At 53.7% G+C, this 22,394-nt stretch overlaps 1 protein-coding gene across 37 annotated transcripts in view; it reads right to left on the bottom strand.

Annotated features, from left to right (window-relative positions):
- The window catches only part of Lrrfip1 (LRR binding FLII interacting protein 1), a 96,712-nt gene that overhangs the window by 66,119 nt on the left and 8,199 nt on the right, over positions 1–22,394 (bottom strand). The window contains exon 1 of one of the 37 annotated variants that reach the window (XM_023722144.1): positions 3,676–3,742. The exons of the other annotated variants lie outside the window; for them this stretch is intronic. The gene's annotated coding sequence lies outside the window, so the exon portion shown is untranslated. Of the gene's footprint in view, positions 1–3,675; positions 3,743–22,394 lie in introns of those variants that run through there. 37 annotated transcript variants of the gene reach the window in all.

Below are 22,394 nucleotides of genomic sequence, written 5' to 3'. Positions count from 1 at the left end.
ATATTAGTTAAGTGACTATTTTGTAATCCCACAAGTTGCTTATAGTTTGACCCAAGGTTACCTACAATGTAATTTTACTGTGTAAGACCCTAAATGAACAACTCAGTGGCAACCTATAGGACCTCCTTTGTCTCTCCGGTTTCAGGAGCTTTCTCTTAATAGACTTTTTCAACTTTTAACCTCCTTTATCTGCAAGTCCATTCTTTGGAGTTGTGAGACAGAAACTTCACTAATTAACAGGATGGGAATTTCTTCCCTGTCATAGGGCCACGCCTGTAATCCCAACCTTTGGAAGGCTGGGGCAGGAGAATCACTGTGAGTTCAAGGCCAGCCTGAATTCCATAGTGAGACCTGACCTCATAAAAACAAACCAAAACACAACAACACACTAAAACCACCTAAGTGTATGAAAAATCAAAGAGAAGGTCCCCGTTCCCACAGTAGGGAAGGTGAGCACAGCTAGAGGCACTGTGAAGAGCTGAGCGGCACTGAGGGGATTGACCCATCTGGATCTGGTCAGCCTTGAAGAACCATGAGGCTGATGGCACTGGGTACAATCTGCTCCTTTGGGTGAAGGTGATAGACAGCAGCCACACCTGATGGGCTGACTATGGATTTCCAGCCCCTTCCAAGAGGCCAGAAACATACAGATCCCACTGGCCCCTTTTGGGCCACACCCTGGGCTGTGCAGGCAGGCAGGCTTGGGGAAGTTCTAACTGCCTGTATCAACCTTGGTATGCATATTAAATGTATCAAAAGCAGGACCCAGATGCACCCGGCCCTGATCAGAAACTGACTTCCATGGACTCCTGGGAAAGCAGGAAAGGTGACGCTGATCTCTTGCTGTGGACAGGGAATGTCAGCAGCACAGGCCAACCCGGGCCACACCCAGGCTTGGTTACTGAGTCTCGCTGGAATCTGTCTGTTGCTAAGTTCACTGCTTTGTTTTCCCCTGTGGTTTGCTGCTAAGTGTGAGGGCTGGAGGCACAGCCTTAAGCAGACAGCGACAGCAGAGGGCAGGGCTGCCTCTGCCTCCAGCAGAAAAGCAACAAGCACTCGAGCTATGTGAGCTTCCACACACAACTGCCAGCTGAGTGGCTCCACAGCACAAGTAGCTCCCGAGGCCTCTGGACTCCAGCCAGGGCAGGACTCTGCTGGGATCTTCTGACAACGACCTAAAAACTCTTCATGCTGCACACGTGGTTGAGGACGCAGTCACTCACGACTTCCACAGCCCACACTGAGGCTCAGAGGTGCAGAACAGGTGTTTGCTGGAAGATGAGAGGGAAATCCCAAACGCATTATCACCCAAAACACCCATGCACCTGACAGAGCCCATGGGGCTGGCATGCTGGTGTCCCCTGGGACTCTGCTGGTCAGGGACTCCCCACCCCCACACCCCAGGGTCCTGGTCAGGCCATCTACCAAGAGTCTGATCTTCCACCAATGGCAGAAAGGGATCCCCTAGGTCACTGGCCTGCTCAGGTCCACAGTGGCTGCAGATCAGGCCCTGGAGCACTGGCAAGTAGCAATGAGCAAGTCTCTGTCACAGTAAGCAGCTGGCCCTGTGACCCAGGTGCTGAGGGAAGCTTGTCTCCCTGCAGCACCCGAGCTGCGATGGGCTCTGCTGGATGGGAACGTGTCCTCACTGTGTGGGGTATAGTGGCCATTTCATAAATGGCAGGTGGGCAAGCAGAAGACAGAAGGGCTCTCCTAATAAATGGAGGCCTTTGACAGGTTATGAGTACTCACTGACATGTAGTCATGTATTCTGCACTTTTGTGACAACTGAGAATAGAATGAAAATTGAAAACTCATTCATTTTATTCATTTTGAGGTAGGTTCTTACTGTGTAGTTCCAGCTGGCTTTGAATTCACAGCAATCCTCCTGCCTCAGCTTCCTGAGGCTTGAGACTACAGGCATGTTCTACTATGCCTGACAAAAACTCTCTTCTAAAAAGGATGATGTTAGAATTCTTTTTTTTTTCCATAATTACCTAGTGCCCAGCTCTTTGCCACACCTGTAACAGTCTTTCAATTCCCCTGGATTTTCTAAGGAAATGATGTGAAATGTTGGTGAAGCCGCAGGGGAGGAGTCTAACTGCCCTCAGCTGGGAAGCAGGTGGAGCTGGAGGGGATGACGGAAAGGGCTGGGGGGGGGGGCTGCTCCCCACTCCTATTTGAGGGCTAAGTCACAGCTCAGACAGAGAAGAGGTGCTTAGGAACAGAAGGCAGAGGCGCCGGCTGGCAGCCACAGTGGAGAGAGCAAGGTGGAGGGAGAAAGCCTTTAATTTGCAAGAAGAAAACAGTGGTTACTTCAGTTTCTCCTTACAATTCTACCACTGCCGCCGGCTTGGAGGGCAGGACCGAGGGCGGGGGTGGGAGGACGCGTCCGTGCAAGGATAGAGGTGCCTGTGCCTGTCCAGAAGGAGCCATGTGAGCCTCCGAACCCAGCCAGGGGAGGGGTGACCTGCCTGGGGGGTGGGCAGACCCTTTTCAAACAATCCAAAATAAAAACATCCATCAACTCATCTCCCTGAGGGTCAGGGAATCAGTCCAAGGCTGAGTGTCCATTTCTCAGTTCATCCCTCAGAGTCATGGATCCTTGCAGGACCAGCCCTGTGATCCCTAGGGGAATGGCCACCAACGCCCCTGGAAATCTCTTAGGAAACCAGTTCTGTTGACCATGAATACAAAGACCTGCGACTTTCAGCAGGAAGCAAGTGCACTAAAATCCAAGTGGATTTCCCTGCCCGATCACTGTGGGTTCTGCTAAGCCTGCCTCACGTGAATGCGAAGAAGGCAGTCTGTGTGCGCACAGCGCAGCGCTAGGCGCTTCTGATCAGAGCAGACAGCCTGAGAAAGCGCACTGTCCTCTCTCAAAGTGCTTACCAGCTAACAGGCTGCCCCACTGACCAGAAATCACCCACAGGTCAGCAGATACCTACAGCGGAAGAGAGGCACATCAGGCAAGCGCCATCCACCAAGCCTGGCAACTTCAGCATAAACAAAAGCGGCACACTCCTTCTCCAGATGCCTTAACCCTTGCTTTGGCTTTGGCTTGAAGTCCTGCCTGTGAGTGTAGCACTGTGGAAAGGAGCAAAGTGTCCAGACAGTCGTGGCTACCAGCGCTTCTTCACCCCACTCTGAAAGTCCTGGAAGCAGCTATGTTAGAAGTGCTCCCAACTGCAAACGTCACTCACACAAAGGACGCGTGTGTGAGTGTGTGTGCATGGGGGGGCAGGACTTTATCATCTGAATTTAAATGGTGCCCAGAGCAAGCAGAGATTTCGGGGTATGGGGCTGGGTTCACAGGGTCCTGTGGCAGGCCCACTGCGGGCTGCCTGCTTTGCCTGTGAGTTGGAAGAACAGAGAGAAGCAACAGGAAAGACAAGGACCTTCCAGCCCGAGGCACAGCGATCCCTGAAACAGCATCCCTAAACTTCCCCAGCCAATGCTGCTCTCCGAGGGCAGACACATCGACACCGCCCTAGAAACAAGGGACCACCCTTGTTTGCACCCCCTCACCTGCACTGTGGCCTCAAACAATAGCCAAACACAAGCCCCACCACCCACCCACCGGGAAGCACCTGGGTAGGGTAACCCCTCTTTCTCGACCCACTCAGGCTGGGTGTCTCTAGAGCAGATCCAAGCAGAAGAGTTTAAAAGCCTTACCTCTCAAAATGAAGCTTCTAGCTGGGTGTCACAAGTCCCAGCCCCAGGACCCGTGGAGAGCAGTGTGGTGACCACGCTGGGCACGGGAGTGGAAATTCTGGACTAACAAGAGATCAAATAGCCACTCCTGACCACGTCACCTGAGAGCTGGCTCCCACTCGGGCAGCCGCCCCAGCATAATGGGAGGGCGTGGCGGCATCTGACGGTGGAGGTCTACAGTGCGTGGCCACTGGGCTGCACGGCAGTAACTTTAGCCATAGGACGCCCCCTCCCTACCTGCCACGTTAGTAGGGGGCGCAAGCATTAAGCATGGGGTTAGACGTCTCCAGGCCTGCTAGGGTGGACAGAGCAGGGCTCTCGGTCCTCTGCCACTTGTGGTCAAGACACATTGGGCTGGGCACGGGAGGCTGCCCTGAGCCTAGTGGGATGGTCAGGGCTGTGGCTGCCACCACCGGCGGCCAGCAGCACACTCTGTCCCCACCCCCAGAGTGACAGACCGGTGGGCAAGGTGGCCCCCCAGTGGTGGCCCTGGGTGACTTGGCCTGCACAGAGGGGAGGCGAAGTGTAGATTTCATCGTTCAGCATTCTCAGTAAGGTATTTCTGGTCTTGAGAGGGTCTCACTATGCAGCTCAGGCTGGCTTCAAACTTGTAGCCATCCTCCTGCCTCAGCCTCCCGAGTGCTGGGATCACAGGGCTACACCGCCATGCCTGGCCCTGCACATCTCTGTAGGTTGCCTGAATGCTGTTTTTCTACAGCACAAGGGTTAGGGAATGTGACTGCTGACTGGGGAGCAGTTTGCACCCAGTGGGAGTGTCTGGATGGGACGGCACAGATTTTGTTTGGCCAGAGAAGGAGAAGGCTACAAAAAGTTGAAAATGACTCCTGTTATTTTCCAAAGCTGTCATAGCTGTTGTCACTGTTCATTCTCCCCAATTCGTGCTACAGTCCATTTGTTAACTTTAAGCCATCCTCCCTCTGACCCATCCTTGTTCGAGTTGTGCTGCATACTCTGGGTGGGTTTGCAGCCTGCCAACACCTCGCCCTCGCATTCAGAACATGCTCCTTCCTCTCCTGGTTGGTCTGCCTCCTTGAGCATGCTCCTGCCACCTTCCTCATGAGGACCCCACATCTTTACTGCTCTGTGCTGCTATGAAGGGGCCCTTCGCTTTTTCCACTACTGAAAGGAATAATTGTGGAGGGGTAATGGAATGCACTTGGGCTTTGCTTCACTATGAACTATCTTAGCGAATGCTGCGTTTTCACTTGATAGTTTGGGTTAGACATACGTACAGTTATGGGCAGCTGCATGTTTGAACTGATTTTGGTGGAGCTTTGTGCAGAGCTCCATGAGCTACAGTGCAGGCAGTTAGACAGGGCCAGGCCAAGGCAGAGTCAGAGCTGAGAGGCTGCGGTCCAGGGCTGAGTGACAGAAGGCCCACGATGGAGCCTGGTGGCAGGCCTACTGGTGCTAGAACCCATGCCACACTAGAAACAACACATTAGATACACATGTAACACACACTAGAAACAATGTGATACCACCAGAAACTAACAGACTGGAACCAACATGGCAAGCACAGTGTTCTCTGCACCTACCTTCCTATGTTCCTGATTTCTATTGAATCAAATTAGCTAATCGACTGTGCTTGTAACCTATAGGCTGATTGTTAAGCTTAACCCACGGTAACCTGCAATGTGATTTTACTGTAAAAGCCCTAGACAAAAAGCTCTGCTGCAGCCCACTTTATTTATTTTTTTATTTTTTATTTATTTATTTTTTTGCTGCAGCCCACTTTAAAGACCCTCTTGCCTCCCAGGCACCTTAATTAAACTTCCTAGTTGCGACCTCTTTTGTCCTGGAATCTGTTCTTTGGAATCTGAAGGCATGATCTCAGCACATCCATCAAATTGGGATCACTTCCTTATAGCAAGGCATGGCTGACTTGTTTATTGGGTCTGAAGATTCCTCTCCTATCCCTGGTTCTGACGGTGTGTGGTCTCGCTTCCTCCTCTTCCTCTTCCTCCTCCTCCTCCTCCTCCTCTTCCTCTTCCTCCTCCTCCTCTTCTTTTTCCTCCTCCTCCTCCTTCTCCTTCTTTTGTCTGAGATAGGTTCTTACTATGTAGTTCACGCTGGCCTTGAATTTGCTGTATAGCCGGGGCTGGCCTGGACTCATGGTGATCCTCCTGTGTCAGCCTTTGGGTGCTGGGATTACAGGCGTTTGTGAGCACACCGACTTAGTCCCTTGTCTGGAATTCACTACTGTGAGGGCAGCACAAGGAAGTGGCAGCCTCGGGAGCCAGCGCTTGCACCACACATAACAACATGGGACAGGACCTGGGCTCGTCAGGATCTACAGAGCACGTCCAGCTGCCACTGGGACGCAAGGCACTGGAAGCTGAGAGCAACAAATCTCACGGCTTGCAGCAGAGAATGCCTGCCTAGGGCTGGAATCCAACTGGTCAGTGAGATGAACAGGCAGGATGCAGCCGGGGTCCCTGCCATGAGGACGCATGGAACCAGGACAGGGACAGAGTCTATGTGATGTCCCCTGTGCAGTCATCACCTCTGGGCAAGCCCTGTAAAGTGGGTGTGGTGGCTAGGTGTGGTGGCAGATGCTTGTAATTGCTGAGTTTTCAAGGCCAGCCTGGATCATGTAACAACGCCTGTCTGACCAAAAAACAAAAGAGGTTGAACAGGAGTGAAAATGGCACCCAGTCCGCAGGGCTCATGAGGTAAGTGAATGGTGAAACACAGGGCTGAGCGCTAAGCACAGTGATCACGCCTGGGGTGCACCCAACCACAGAGCCTCTCAGGAAGGGTGAGTCTGAGTCCAGGGCACTGTCACAATCGACCCTGAACCCAGACAACTGGCCCCTTCCTGCTGCACCCTAGGGCACTGGCTTCCGTGGAGCGGGGCTCTCTGGGCTCTGAACATAGCCCAGCAGGGAATGCTGTGTGCTGCTTAGGCACATCCCGAGACCAGCTGGGCCTGTGAGCCCCGCAGTGCTGGTGGGAAGAAATGCCGTCAGGAGGCCAGAATGGGGGGGGGGGCAGCAGGCGCCGGGCACTTCCTGGACTTGAGCTGATGGGCAGATAAGGAGAGGGCTGGGTCTCAAGGGACAGAGTTAGGCAATGAGACTGGGAACTTCTCCTCCAGGAGAGGGGAACTTGCCAGCTCACTGTGACACAACTATCTCCAGCACAAAGATGGACAGACGCAAACTCCTGTGTTGTGACAGTCTGCAATGATCTAAATGCATGTCCCACATTCAGAGGCCAGGCCTCAGGCCGAGCAGAGCCCTCCTGCCAGGGCAGAGGGCTGGAGTGAGGAGACACACTGAGGAAGGGGTGGTGTTCCAAGGCCACCGAGGCCAACACTGCAGATGACCATACTCAGTGCAAAAAGGAGCTTGCTTTCTGTAGGCAGGAGTAAGTGGGTGGACCAGCAGTCAAAGGTGGCTCTCCTGCATGCCAGGGGCCTTCAGGAAGGAGGGACCTTTTGCACATGGCACAGATGGGTCAAGCCTTGGGGACGTGGCACTGGTGAGACAAGCCAGTCAGAGAGGGACAAATACCATGCGATCCTTACGCAAGGTCCCAGAGATTTAGACTTTGTTTGTTCTCTTGGTGTTGCAGGTCAAATCCACACACTCTGACCCAAGCACTGCTGCAGCCCAGGTCCCTAAGCCGACGGGTTCACGGTGACAGTGGGATGGGGGCCAGGGGCTCTGGGAGGAAAGGGACTGAGCGTTAGTGAGGTCAGAGTTTCAATTGTGCAACAAGACAGAAATTCTGGCAGCGGTGGCTGTGCAGCAATGCGGATGTACTGAGCCAGCCACTGAGATGCCCAGGGCCACGCGGTGACTTCTGTTATCTAGCTCATTATGATTCCAATCTAGCGTACTCTTGTGTCTCAGTTACATGCTCATCCTGGGGACACAACACCTCACACCTACAAACTAAAGAGAGGCATATTTTGACTCCTAGTCTGTAGAAGCTCCAGTCCACCAGGATAGAGTGGTGCTTAGCTCCAGGATAGAGTGTCACGGCAGAGGGGCTTGCTTTCTGCTTTCTGAAGGGCAGACAGGAGGCAGAGAGGTCCAGAGTGAGGAGGGAGACAGGCCCAGGCCACGCCCCCTGACCGCCCCTCCCCCAGGGTTCCCCTCCCCCTCCCAGTGTGTGATGCTGGATCGCAGGTGAGGGATGCTTACTACCACCGACACCGGATTCGCCCACAGATGAATTCCCAGCTGGGTGCGACGCTGGAGGGTGAACCCTGGTGAGCGGAGCAGAGCCCCTGTGGGTGTGGTCTGCAAGGTGTGCCTTCTCCCGGCTTCTCCCTTAATCTCTGGGCTGCTTCCTGCCTTTCCTGCCGAGGTCTGATCCTCCTCTACCAGGCTACCTGCCTTGGAGACAGCGACCATGGACTGAGCTCTCTGCCAACTGGGCTAAAGTAAACCTCTCCTCCCTCAGCTGGCAGGTGTCTGGTACTTCACCCCAGCAATGAGAAGGTAACTGAGAACCAGGAAAATGGCGTTTCTTGTTGACAGCGGTTACTGGGACTTTAAAGGGGATTCAGGAGAGGCACTGCGAAATGTTGCTTGTGTTAAACTTCTGTCTTAAGCATTTACCACGGACTTGTGCTGAAAGATGAAGCGCAGCAGTAAAAACTCATGACACTTGGGTTCACAAGGACAGAAAGGGGAGATGAGGGCTGGGGGAGAACAGGGTGTTGCTGGTTGGTGGGAGCAGGGGCTCATTTGGAAGTGGAAGTCACAGGGACAGGTGCTGGTGACAGTGGGAAAGCGCCAAAGGCCAATGACCATGCCAGAACTGCTTAGAACACGGCACTATGTTCACTATATTTTACCATTATAAACACAATGAAAGCTGGAGGTTGTACGAAGATAGCCTTGTCGCCTGCTGTCCTGTCAGCTCTCAGATGGCGCCTGTGACATGCGTGCCACAGAAGGTAAAGTTCTGAGTGTGGGCACCACACATGTCCCAAGGAACTCAGCTGGGGTGCGTGGGGGAGCAGCCTCCCTCCAGTCAGTCCCCAAGGGCCTTCCAGGAGTACGCATGGCTTCAAATGGGCAAAGTCGCACAGAGTTCGTATTCCTCCCTAGCTCTATTTTCCTTAAAACAAACAAACAAACAAACAAACAAAAAACCTCATTTATTTATTCATTTGGTGCAGGGTCTCACTATGCAGATCACTGGACTCATACTAATCTTCCTGTCTCAGCCTCCCCAGCGCTTGGGATTATAGGCATGTACCACCATGCCTGGTTTCAGGGCCAGAACGGTGTAACTGGGGCTCCGGGACCAACACTGCATATGGCGCGGGGATCAAACTCTGGTCCTTGAGCCTTCCACATAGGCACTTAGAGTGCTGAGCTATCTCCCCAGCCCGTCCATAGCTGTACTGTGTACCGGCTCCTCTTTGCAGGCTCTCTGGGGCCACTCTCAGAATGCTATTTTTGTTTGAACCAGGGATTGAACTCAGGCCCTTGCACTTGCCAAGGCAAGCACTTATTCTACTGGACTATCTCGCCGGCCCCATAACACTATTTTTAAATGCAAAACAAAACCGAGGCTACAAAGAAAACAGGTTATTCTGATGTACTGTATCAAAGTATGTAAAACCTAGATCTAATGTAACCCCGGGGAGAAAGTACAGTCTGTTTCGGCTTTGCCAGCACTGGGATTACACACAGGACCTCATCCCCAGCCCTTTTTCCTTTTGCTTTTTAAATTTTGAGACCCACTCAGTGGCCTAGACCTGTAAGGGGGCCAGGCTGAAGCTCGAGATCACCCTGCAGTGGTTTTAACAGCAGCAACACCAACAGGGGCCGCTTGGAGCACAGTAACTGGAGTGGGGACAGGCCTGGGTGTGCGCCCCAGAAGCCATCTGGGAACCCGGGGTCTGGGTCTGGACTCACAGGGGACTCGGTGGGTGCGGTCTCCGGGAGCGTGGAAGCCCCGCAGAATGCGTTGCTAGGCAACGGGATGGGCGGGGCCTGCACTCAAGGGCGCCCTCTGGTGTCCCTCTGCAAGACGCGACAGGTAGCCCGCCAAGGCTTGAAAGCAGTGGGACAAAGGCCTGTGACTTCCCAGGTGAGGACAGGTCACGCCACGCGCACTTCAGAACCCCTCTGGAGCGACCGTGAAGACCTCGGGTTAAGAATGCTTCCGGGGGGGCCTAGCCCTAGCTCAGTCCTTTGGGGCTGGAGAGATGGGTCAGTGGTCTAAAGTACCTACTTACGGGGCTGGAGAGATGGCTCAGTGGTCTAAAGCACCTACTTGGAACAAGCTTGGCAAAGCACAGGGACCGCGGTTCGATCCCCCAGCACCACACGCCAGCCAGCCGCGCCCCCTGGTGGGCTGAGCTGGCCACACGCGCACACACACACACACACACACACTAAATAAATGTTAAAATAAATAAATAAATAAATAACTAAAGTACCTACTTAGAACAAGCTTAGCAAAGCACAGGGATCACGGTTCAATCCCCCAGCATCACATGCCAGCCAGTCCCGCCCCCTGGTGGGCTGAGCTGTCCACACACACACACATACACACACACATAAATAAATAAATAAAAATTAAAAAATAAATAAATAAAAATAAGAATGCTTCCGGGTTGGCTCAGATGTCAATACAATGCTTTCCTCTTAATTTTTGCTTGTAAAGACCACGGTTGATTAAAAATATATCTATTTTTTGAGTTAAAGTCTTGCTGCTCGCCGGCCCTAATTTTTAAAATTGCTTTGAAAGCAAAAGTAATGCAAATGAAAACCTTTCTTCACAGCTTAGACTGATCTGACCTTGCGATCAGTCCTGCACCTCATGCCCAGGTAGCAAGCTGTGCCCACTACCTCCCATGGCGTACCTGGTTCAGAGAGCCACGAGGAACGGCAGGTAAGAACACTGCACTTCCTTCTTTGGCCTGCTCATCCGGGGTACACTGGGGGTCCCGGGGTCTACAGAGCCCTTACTATGGTCCTGTGGCTCCCGGGACTCCAGGACCCACGCTGCCCTGATGAGCACCTAGAAACGCTCCTGCGCACCAGACCTAGATCTATCTGTCTTTCTTTCGTTTTTGTTTTTGTTTCGAGAAAGGGCCTCATTATGGAACTCACTATATAGCCCAGCTTGGCCTGGAACCCGTGGCGATCCTACTGGCTCAGCCTCCATGTACTGGGATCAAAGGCATGCACCCCCTACCCCCCCAGGCAGGCCTGGTTTCTAAACCCGATTTCTGGGCCCTCCAGTCCACGCCCGCTGGTCACCCTACCTGGAGACCTGGAGGAGTCTCGGCTAGTCGGACGTGGGGCCCCAGAGGCTTCCTCTGCCCTTCCAGCCCCAAGGGCTGCATCAGGGTCTCTCCCTCAGCTGCTGGGCGCGGGGGTGACATCGCTGCCAGCCTTAGGACAAGGCCTGGAGGATAGGGCACTGAGGGGGACACAGCCCCCCACCCCCTTGGGATCGCTGCGCCCCCATCAGGCCCCAAGGAGTGACGACAACTATCCTACACAAGCCCCCTGCGCGCGCCATGGGAGCGCGTTCACTCATTCAGTGAACAAGCCCTGTCTGCCTAGACGCGGATCTCCGGAAGGGGCCGTGGAGCGAGTCGCGCACCGAGCGGCTGGCCACGCCGGACACAAGCTCAGCACCCAACCCAGAACCATCGCCACCGCCCGGCCTGGGTCTCAGGCAGGGTCTCAATTTGTGCCTTCCGGGGCTGGAGCAGTCGTGCGGGGGCGGCAGGGAGCCCTAAGCCCCTCCCTGTGTCCCCTCGTTTACCGGCTGCGATGAAGCTGGTGACAGTCGGTGTGCCAGCTTAGGGCCGGGGTTCCTCTCCAGCTGCCTCCCTTCCCGACCCACCCGGCTCCCTGGGCTGCGGACCTCACACAGGACGTTAGCGGCGCCCCCTGGCGGTGACTCCGAGCCCTGGCTCCGAATTCTTCTGCTCCGGGGAAGAAGTTTGTAAAACTCTGCAGCTTTTGTGACCAGGAAAGGCCTTGCACTCTGCTTCGGGCTCAGTTAACATGCCAGGCTGCCCATGTCAGGCTTCTTGTATGTTTTTGAGTCAGGGTCTCGCTATGTAGCCCAGGCTGGCCTCAAACTCCCGGCGCTCTTCCTGCCTCAGCCTCCCTGCGCTGGGATGACAGGTGCTACCACCGTGCCTGGCTTCTCCCAGCTCTGACCAGTGACTGCCCAGGGCCGAGGCCAGCAGATGGGCCAAGGTCTGGCATCTTCTTCCCTCGTCAGGACAGCTCAGAGCTTCCCTCTGGCATTTCTCACTGTGTCCCTATAAGGAGCTCAGCTGGTTCCATCCACGACCTGGTGTGAGAGCCAGGTCTGCTCTCGCTGGGAGGGACACTCTGGGCAGCTGAGGCAGGAGGGTCTCTTGGGTTTGGGTATAGGGAACTTAGTGACTTTGTGAGACTCTGTCTCGAAGCAGAAAATAAAAAAAGGGCTGGGGATGCAGCTCCGTGAGCAGGGCCTAGGTTAAGCCTAGGACAGAAAGAAAGAGCAGCCCTCCCTGCACCCAGGACAGGAGAGGGCACATGGGGGGCGGGGGAGGGGGGACAGGCGACAGCACAGTCTGTGTCAGCCAAGGGGGCACCCAACCAGGCCACACAGGCGCAGACACATGCGGGGCCAGGGACCCCAGCTCCAGGACCTGGGGTGACGCCACTCAGCAGGGGCTGTGCTCTTCCACAACCCTAAGGTCAGGGATGCCATGGCCTCCCTGTGTCCCCTCGTTCACCGGCAGCAATAGAGCTGGTGATAGTCGGGGTGACCAAGCCAACAGGCACTGGAGGACAAAGTCACCTGGCTGTCACCATTCTGAGGCTGGGACACCTGCTGGGAACTGGGCAGAGCTGAGGTCTGAACAAGGGCCAGATCTACAGTTGCCATGGAAACGCAGCAAAGCCTCTGAGTGGCTTCTGGGTCTGGGAGCTGCAGGGACCCTCGCTGCGCCCTGCGGTGGGGGTTGGGACTCTGCAGAGGGGCAGGCGGGCACCAGACGCCCCCACACTCAGGCCACGCTGTCTGGCTTCCACATGGACAATGCTTCCAGATCTGTGCTTTACTTTTTACTGCTATTTGGAAGCCCCACAGCATAAAATAAGATAGACTAATATCTCAAGCCTGAACTATGTAGCAAGACCTTATCTCAAAAAACAAAACAGCTCGCGAAAAGTTAGGCACCTCATGCTTTATTGATTACAGATCCCTTCCATTCTATTGTTTAAAGTCATAGGCTTACTGGGCAGATAGCTCGGCAGTTTAAGCACCTGTCTGGCAAGCACTGAGTTCAATCCTCTGTTAAATAAAAAAAAAGCCACAGACTCATAAATTTAAACTATTTCAATATGTAATCTAGAGGGGGAGTGGGGGGAAAATATGTAATCTAGAAACATCAAAACAAGTATTTCCAGTAAAACAAACAAACAAACAAACAAACATGTATTTCTTCTTTGGAGGTAAATTACTATTGTAGTTTCTCATAATTCTTATAAGAAACCCTTAGCCTTTTTTTAGTAATGTTAAAAGACAGAAGAAGTACATCATTCTGTAGCAAGAAACAGCGAGTATTTAACAGGGAGTTAGAAGTCCATTTAAATGCCTCATGAATAATTAAAATTGTCAGTCTGCTTGAAGAGCCGAGAATACCTGACAATTCTTCAGAGTCTGCATGGTGTTCAGGCCCACGAGGTTATTTCTGAGCTTCCAGAGAAGGCTCTGACTCAGTGTTTTTGCCGTGAGCAAGGGCGGAAAGGGAAATTCTCCCTCACTACCTTCTGTGAAGGAACAGCTGGAGCAAGCTGACTTCACGGAGCCCCAGGCATCTAATAAACGTCAGAGTCACAGCCTCCCAGCCAGGCGGAGTCCCCCACACCAACAGCAGAAGCGTGAGTGGCAGATGATGCGCCTGGCATCCCAGCACTTGGGAGGCAGAGGCAGGAAGACCTCTGTGGGTTCAAGCCCAGCCTGAACTACATAGTAAGACTCTGGCTTGAAAAACTAAAACCAAACAAATAAGCAGAGATGCACACCAGGACAGACGCTCCTCAAGACTGACCCCAGGAAAGGCTTGAAGTAATGCTGTGGAGCACAGAGACAGGAAACAGGCGAGCGCTGGGCAGCAAAGTACGTATAAGAGGATTACGGAAGGGTTTGTTCAATTCCTAAAAATTCCAACAGAAGCTGCAGTGACCCTTGGGGTCTCCAATACCACATTTCCAGAACAGAACCCAACTGGTCCCCAGGTCACCAGCCCAGCAGGTCCTCATCCTTACAGAGGGCGATGCCGGTCTTAGTCACCCAGCCACAAGAACACAACCCCAGGCGGGCAGCCTAGAAACAATAGACGCTTCTGCTCATAGGTGCCAGTGGCTGGAGCCCGGGGCCAGGGTGTAGGCGGATTCCTGACTGGGGTTCCTGTGTGGGAAACAAGGTCCCCAGAACCATGGCATAAGGACACTGATCCACTCACTGTTTTCTTTTTTCTTTGCCACAGGGTGTCACTATGCAGCCCAGGCTGGCCTCGAATTCTCAGATCCTCCTGTCTCAGCCTCCTGAGCCCTGGGATGACAGGCTTGTGCTGCCACATCTAGCTTAGAAATAAAAAAAAAAAAAATTCTACCTATTTTAGTGAAACTGGTTCCTGCTGTCAATGTTAACCCACAAGTTAACCCAGCTCAGCTGATCGGGGCTAGCGTGGAGCACTTGATGTCCAGGTATGAGCTAGATACACCTCTCTTCTTTATATGGCGAGATTCCATTCTGCTTCATGGCTGCATAGTGCTCCACTACGTGTGCGTACCACATTCTTTATATCAGGCTAACTACCTGAGAAACATAAGCTGCAAATACTCCCTGGTGGCCACTGGCTCCTGCCACTAAGCACACCTTCATGTTTAGCCATGAAGTGGGACATTGTTACTCTTATAACTTCTAGGCTTTGAATCTACACTGAAACGGTTTCCAGCATTATTTTAAAATCTCCCTGCAACAACTTGTAATGTTACGGTTTCTTTTAAAAATATTTAGACCTTTGATTTTCTTATTTATTTTTCTGTACTTTAGGGAAAGGCCTACAGGGTGCTTGGGGTCTCACTACTAGTTCAGACTTGTAGTGATTCTCCTGTTTACAGCCTTCTAAGAGCTGGGATTACAGGCACACAGCACCATGCCCAGTCTCAGTCACTGTTTCAGCATGCCCTGTGGGTGGGGCCGGCAAGGCAGGCCCAGGGATTGAACCCCCCGCCCCAGCGACTGCTTGTGGGTATTTTAATCTGCTGAGCTATTTAGCTGGCCCTTGTAATTTAATTTTATGTGACATATTAAACCAACTTCCGTTCATTTCCTACAGTTTTTCACCTTCCCCTAAACTGCCACATCTCCCCAAAACAGGCCCAGCTGGAAAACAACCAGCCTTGAAAGCCAGAAATCAAAAACACCATTCCCAGTCAAAAACCCGGATCCTCTGTCCCCAGAACCACCTTAGCCTTCCACGGCTTAGATCTAGAAGGCCCCCAGGCCCGTGCTCAGTGGCTGCGATGTGGCCAGAGGTAGCCCCCAGGGGTGATCTGGAGGTGGGTTCTTGGGTCTTCCCCCCTTCCTGGTCCCCTGGGGGGCAGCTGTCACCCGCTGGGCCCCTGCACCCAATGCTCCTGCCTGGAGCCACAGCTGTGGACTGAGTGCTCTGAACCATGAGCCCGAATCCACACTTCCCCTTTCAGTAGCGGGTGATGAGTGTTTTGTCCCAGAGCTCAGAAGGTGACGAGATGCTGCCCCACCAGGCCTCTTCCACGAAGCACAGGGGGCTCAGGACTTCTTCCTCGGGAGGTGCCAAGGACAGCGAGCTTTGAGGAAGTGGAACTCCCACCATGGCGGCATTATGTTCTTCTTATGCTGTCTTTGCCACATTAAAAATTTCACAGATGCCGTCTTGCCTGAGTGACTTCTGCTGCCCCATGGGAGCTCAGCCATAGCCTTGTGGTGACTAAAACCTGGAAGTGTGTCCCGGTGGGCACACCTGGCTTTCTTCATGGGCCTGGTTCTCTGGAGTGAGATGCCGGCCCTCGAAACAGTAATTTTAATCTCTTAAAGTTTCTGGACTTACTTGTGGTGTACAATGAACTTGGTGCTTTGATCGGGTGAATGCACGGCGTCCTCGCGTGTGGCCTCAGGGCCTCAGGCCCACACCTTCAGGCTGCTGCTGTGGAAACTGAGCCGAACTCCTGCCTCAGTGGATGCTCAGAAGGCAGCAGTTGGTTTGCAGACCATAGAAGGTATTTATTTATTTCTTCATTTGTTTAGAATCAGGGCCTTACTAGGTAACGCAGGCTGAGCATGAACTCACAGCAGTCCTCCTGCCCCAGCTTCCTCACTGCTGGGATTCTAGGTGTGCGCCATCACGCCTGGCTATTCTATCAGCTCATGGAGTGGGAAAGATGTTCTGCCCATGCGGTCACAGAAAGCCAGCGGAGCACCTGTCACAGACACGTAGACCGGGATCTGCATGGAGCCTGTGCTTTCTAAATCCTTTCCAAATGACAGACTTGTGGCCAGCGTGGGCATGAACAGAGTGTCTGGCGCTCAGAAGGGGAGGTTTCAGAGTCATCCCTGAGGCTGCCTGAATCCTGTTTCCTTGGGAAACTGTGGGTGCAATCTTCTAAACCTAAACTCTGCCACATGTGGCTGCACACATCTGCAATTCCAGCATGTGGGAGGCTGAGGCAGGCATATTGCTGTGAGTTTGAGGCCAGCCTGGGCTACAAAGTGACTTCAAGGCCACACTGAACTGCCTCCCTGTCTCAAAAAAATAAAATAAAATTTAAAGAAATCTAAACTCCTCCTGCATTAGGAGGAGGAGGAATCAAAGCTGGCTCCGAGGCTCCTCAGTGAGTAGCTGGCTGGGACACCCTAACTCTGGTGCTGTGGCTCTGAGCCTGGAGGCGGCCGCTATCCCACCCAGAGCGGCCGCTGCTGAGGACTGGGTGTGGGTGGCTTTTCCAGCGCTGAGATGCCAGTCTCCACCCACACCAGGAGGCCAAGTCTCGGGGCACACAGGGCGGAGCCCAAGGCCCCCAGGGCTGCTTTCCAACTGATGACTCACACGGCAAATGATGCCTGACACTTCCAAATGGCTGGCACATGCCAGTACCCTCAATGTTTAAAACAGCTATCCTGAGCATGTCCACGGACTCAACGTCTAGAAACACTAGCACTATGCAGAAAACATGACATCCTATGCTTTGGACCAATTCAACTCTGACCAGTGCTGCCGCAACCAATGTCCTTCATTCTTTCTTGTCTTGCTCTGTGGAGACAGGGTCTTGCTGAGTGTAGCCCAGCCTGGCCTTGAACTTACAGAGATCCTCTTGCCCCAGCCTCTGGAAACCAAAGTCTGGGTGTGCAGACACTGGGTTGGAAAGCCTCTTATCTGTCTGTCTTGGGCACAGCGGGGCCTGGCACAGACTCTGTCTAATACGCTCAGCCTGGGAACATGCCCACAATAACGGCCACCCAGCCTTGGCTGCCCCTGGGGCTGGTGACTTGGGTGAAGGAAACAAGGTGATGACGGCATCCAGCCATTCTCGACCTCGTGCCTGCACTGTGGTCCTGCTGCCATCTCAGGACAGTAGCCTCCTGCTTTGGCTGGAAATGTGAGCCACAGGGTCCCTGAGGGCCAGGCTGGTCCTGGACCACCTGGGCTGGCAGCTGCCAGTGGACTCGGCATGGAGACGACTTGCCAGAGCTCCCAAGGGAGGGGATGACAGGCAGACTCCGGGCCCACACCCGACCGGCCAGGGTGCCTGCCCACCTCCAGGGCTCCTCAGTGGTAGTGCAACCCTTGCTGCAGTTTAATTCAGGCCACTCCTGTCCCTGAGAGAGGAAAGATGCCCCTAGGTCTGCCCTGTACAATCTGCTCGTGCACGAACCCCCACATCCCTCGGGAGGCGGAGGCAGGAGGATGCTGCAGCTGGAGTTTGGAGCAGGGTCCACGACTGGCATGGAGGGGACCCTGGAGCCTGGAGCTGAGCAGGAGCCGAGCCTCCACCTGCCAGCCCGGAAGTCCTCACCCCACTTGTCTTCACCTCCACCCAGACTGTGGAGGGCAATGTCCCCGTGGGTATCCTTGTGTGTCCGCTGACAGCAGGGACCTTAAGCTGCATGCCTGTGCTGGAGGCCGTCCTGCCTGAGCCCATCCTTGCCTCTGCCCCATGTGACCACTGCCCTACAGGTGTAGCACTGTGCTCAGAGGTGCCTGGGTGGTATCTCTGTTGTCCCTGGGCGGCCAAGGAGCCCCACGGGCCAGGCTGCAGAGTGGCAACAGTACCAGGAGGAAGCTTCACTCAGACCAACATGCCCAGACACAGGGCTGCTGTGGCCACGAGCTCTGTGTGGCCCTGGGGACAGCTGTGGTCTCCAGGGCTACCATTCTTACTGGAGAGCTCCCGAGGGCTCCACAAGGCAGGGATGGCACCAGTTCATCCCTCGTCTACCAGGGTCCCTGACAAGTGTGTTAGGATGTGGACGTGCCTGTGAGTCTAAGAGCAACTCACATGAGGACTTGTGGGTAAGAGGATGTCAGAGGCCCCACACCAAGCAGGGCTCCTCTCCTCCCACGCTGGTTCTGGGTGGGCACTGTATGCCAGGTCCTATGCTAGGGAAGCATGGGGTCCTTTTACCACAGGGCCAGGCACCCCTGGGAGAAGATGAGAACTGGTGACCCCTGATCAGTAGTGTGACAGGGTTGCAGGTGACATGGGGCAGGAAGGCCTTGAGTCAGGCTCCATGTAGCTCAGGGCTCACACTTGGCTACCTTGAACTTGAGGGACAAGCACCCCATTTCAGCCACGCGGGAACCACATCTGTCAGTCCTACCCCAGCGGCCCAGCTCTCTTCCTGCACGCAGCCAGGCCTCGGCTGGCTTCTGGAACTGCTTGCTCCACTCCCGGGAGTGCAGGTCTCACGCCACCTTCCAGGAGGGAACACCTCCAACAGTTTTTGTTTTTAATTTTATTTTTTAATTTTTTGCAGTGCTAGCCATTCAACCCAGGGCTTCACACATGTTGGGCAGATGTCCCAGAAGGGAGCTACACCCCCAGCCAGTGCTACGCTCCCCAGGGATGTCTGACAAGGCCTGGAAGCAGCTCTGTTGTCCCAAAAGGGGGACAGGGAGCTCCTCACATCTGCTGGACAGAAGCCAGGATGCTGGTGAGCATCCTACAAGGTCCAGGAAGGATAACTGACGGGCGAAAGAGACTCCATGTGGGGGGGGGGTCACTAACCTTCTCCTATGCTATAAGTAAACTCCCACACCCCCCACGTAGCTAACCATGAACCCACCTAGAGCAAACCAGGGTCATAACATAGGAACAAACAGGACAACTCGGGGAATAGGGCAGACATTAAACCGTACCACCCCATGACAGGCAGATGGTCCACAGTGCCTGGGAAACGCAAACCTTGTGGCACTTCTGTGGCATTCTTGTAACATTCCTGAAAATGAGGTAATATAGTTACTATGGCAACCTAAAAAAAGCATATAACCTGAAAGCCAAGTTCAGGAAGGTGCTGACCACTGTGGGAGGCGTGGCCCAAGGTGGTTGCAAGCCTGAGAGAAACACTTCCTTGTTCCTTCACACTTGGTCTCTCTTGTGGGGGCTTAGTTTTGCTCCCTGTCACCGCTGTAACACAACCTTCTGTGATAGAGAGTCATCTGGCCCCAGGTGTCAATAATGCCCAGGCTGACAAACCTGAGTCTGCTGTGTGGGGTGGCGCACGCGTGCAGTCCCTGCGCTTGGGAGCTGAGGCAGGAGGATCACAAGTTTGAGGCCAGCCTGAACTACAAAGTGAGACCCTGTCTTAAAAAAAAAAGTGTAAGGAAAAAATGGAAAGAACTCAGAAATCAAAAGGAAGAACTGGAAGGCCATGTGGCCAGCACCTCTATTCCTGCATCAAGTGCAGTGGCTGGCATGGGTAGAGGCTAAAAGTAGGCAGGTAAGATGGGCGCGTGGCGCATGCCTATGATCCCAGCACCCGGGAGGGGGGCTGAGGCAGGAGGAGCATTTCATGTTCAAGACCAGACTGAGGGGCCGGGGAGATGGCTCAGTAGGATAAGCGCTTGACTGGCAAACGCAAGGATCTGAGTTCAATCCCCGGTTCTGCAAAAAAAAAAAAAAGACCAGACTGAGCTACAAAGTGAGCTCAAGGCCAGCCTGAACTGCATAGCAAGATCCTGTCTTAAAAATAAAGAATAAGTAGGCAGGTAATTCAGTAGCTTCTAAGAGGCCAGAGAGCCCCAAGAGGCACAGCGCAGGATGAGCTGGGGTTGTGGTGCCCCCTTCTGTCCACGAAGCCAACCTCAGGCCCAGCCCCAGTCTCGGCAGCCTGAGACCAAAGCGCTGGGAGTCTGTCAACCTCCCACTGCTGATTCTGACTTGGGGACCAAGGAGTCAATGTGACACCTAGCAGAGTGTAATTTCTGTCTCAGAACAGTCCCCATGCTCAAAGCTTCAAGGATGCCTGCACTGCCAGCCCCTTTGCTCTGAGTTTGCTAAGCAATCCCAAGTGCCTTCTGCAGCTTCTTAGGCTGGGAGTCTCAGTTCTGCAATCTCCCGCCTCCTTCCTGTCCCCCCAGCCCAGCCCTTCATTTACAGGGTAGTCTCATCTCTGCCCACAATGTTGATGGGTTGTGAAGCATGGTGGCCTCCTGCTGCCACCTGACCACCCCTGCTTTGTGGGCACCTGGAAGATGCCACCCCTACCTCTTTACTCAGGACACCATATCTCCTTCACAGACTAAAGGGAGCAGGCTTGGAGGCCCAATGGTGGGCGCACAACCAACAGGCTGAACACGCTCGCTAGGGTGTAGCTCTGAAGTTTCCCTAGGCCTCACGTGTTTGGAGGGTGACTGGGTAGAGGGCGGCCCCATAGTTACCTGGTGAATGCGCGGCTGAATGTGCTACCAGAGGGAGGGTCCCGGCTGGAGGTGGTCCCTGGGGCATCAACCTGGGAGCAACTACTCTTGTGCTGCTGTCCCCTTCCTGGCTGCTTCTGGCTGCCACCAGTAAGCAGCTTTCCCGCACAACACCCTACTGTCACAGTGCTCTGCCTCGGACTGGACCCTCTGGAACTGCAAGCCTCACTGACCGCTGCTCCTGTAAGCCACAGGTGCCGGGCACTGTGTCCCTGTGTCAAGAGCGTGCCCCACACCCTGCTTTTCTCTCCAGGCTGCATACCCCTGCCCCAGGGGCTGGTCTGGGTCAGGGCAGCCTGTCCACTTGCATGGCTGATCACAAATGACACACAGCCTTCGGACCCCATAGGGCCCCAGCCATGGCACACACCTCTCTTTCCAGGAGCACAATCCCTGCTCTAGAGCTGCATGCCAGTGTGGGAGCCGCAAGCACTATGTCCCCTTACATTTCAATTAGTCCACATGAAATGCAGTTGATACGCAATTGTGACACAGAGTCGGTAGCTCCATAGTGCCCCCTCGAGAGTTCTAGGGCATCTGAACCACTGTGGGAGATCCCACATCTCAGGTCCGCTGGGCCAGGGACACATGTGCCTGGGGCTCTAGGTCTTCCCCAGGCATCTGGGTGAGGTCATACTAGCTGTTTAGCCCACAGGGAAATCCTTTCTCGAGGACGTCACCCTAGGGGCCTAGGGAAGGCAAAAGGTGGCAGCTATCAAGGTGAAGGGTGGAGGGTGGACACTGGTGGAGGCTGTGTAATATAAAGGGACAGCTGTGAAATGTAAGGGGATGGTTATGAACAGCAATATAAGGGGACAGTTATGAACAGCAACTATCAGTCTCCTGGTATGGCTACATAGGTAAGGGATCAGGGCCACTATGCTGCTTCCCACGTCAGCAAGTGTTGGAAAAGCCGTGACAGAGGACAGGGCGGCAGCAAGCACCGGCTCTGCCCACCCGCTGATCCTGGGGTTCGCACCTGCCAGGCCATATCGGATTCTGCCCACACAGCTCTCCAGGCACTGCCTTGTGGAAAGTATGACACGAGGCTCAGGGACTCGCCAAGCAAATCTGCAGATTATTGTTCTTGACGCCCGAAGCTCCGAAAGCTTGCTTTTTTTATAGCTCTCGGTTGCTTTTCTAACTTGGCATTTGATTCCACTCTGTCCGTAAAGGGTGCTGAGGACCGGATCCCTGGGTTGTGTGGCTCAGGCACTAGAGGTGAGCTGTCTTCCTAGGCTTAAGTCTCAGGTTAATCTGCCACTTCCAGGAGGGCACAGGAATGGAGTCCCAACTACCAGGGAGGCTGAGGCAAAGATCTATAAATTCAAAACCAGACCCTGTTGCAAAAGCAAAAAGAAAAAGAACAACAAAACGGCTGAGGGCCTGGCTCAGAAGAAGAGCACCTGGCTAGTGTGCGAGGTCCCAAGTCCAATCTTGAGAGGCAGTGAAGCAAAGAGAAATGCCTGTCTCCCACCGCCCACCACATTAATGAGATGGAAGGCTCCATCAGCAGCCTTCAAAGTGGGGGACCTTGATTGTTCAAAAAGAAGGGGGTGGTGAATGAAGGCAAGAGATAGGAAAAGGAATATTGTGGGACTGTCCTGCTTCCAGGTTGTATATGGTGAGATTTTTGGACTTATGTGTAAACATAAGAAGTATATAATTCTTTATGCCTATTTTTAAAAATATATTCTAATTTTTA

The sequence above is a fragment of the Octodon degus genome, unplaced genomic scaffold (assembly GCF_000260255.1).
Source record: "Octodon degus isolate 3935 unplaced genomic scaffold, OctDeg1.0 scaffold00089, whole genome shotgun sequence".
In the NCBI taxonomy this organism is placed as follows: Eukaryota; Metazoa; Chordata; class Mammalia; order Rodentia; family Octodontidae; genus Octodon; species Octodon degus.
Note: the sequence above shows the minus strand (reverse complement) of the source record. Positions and strands in the feature narration are given on the sequence as shown.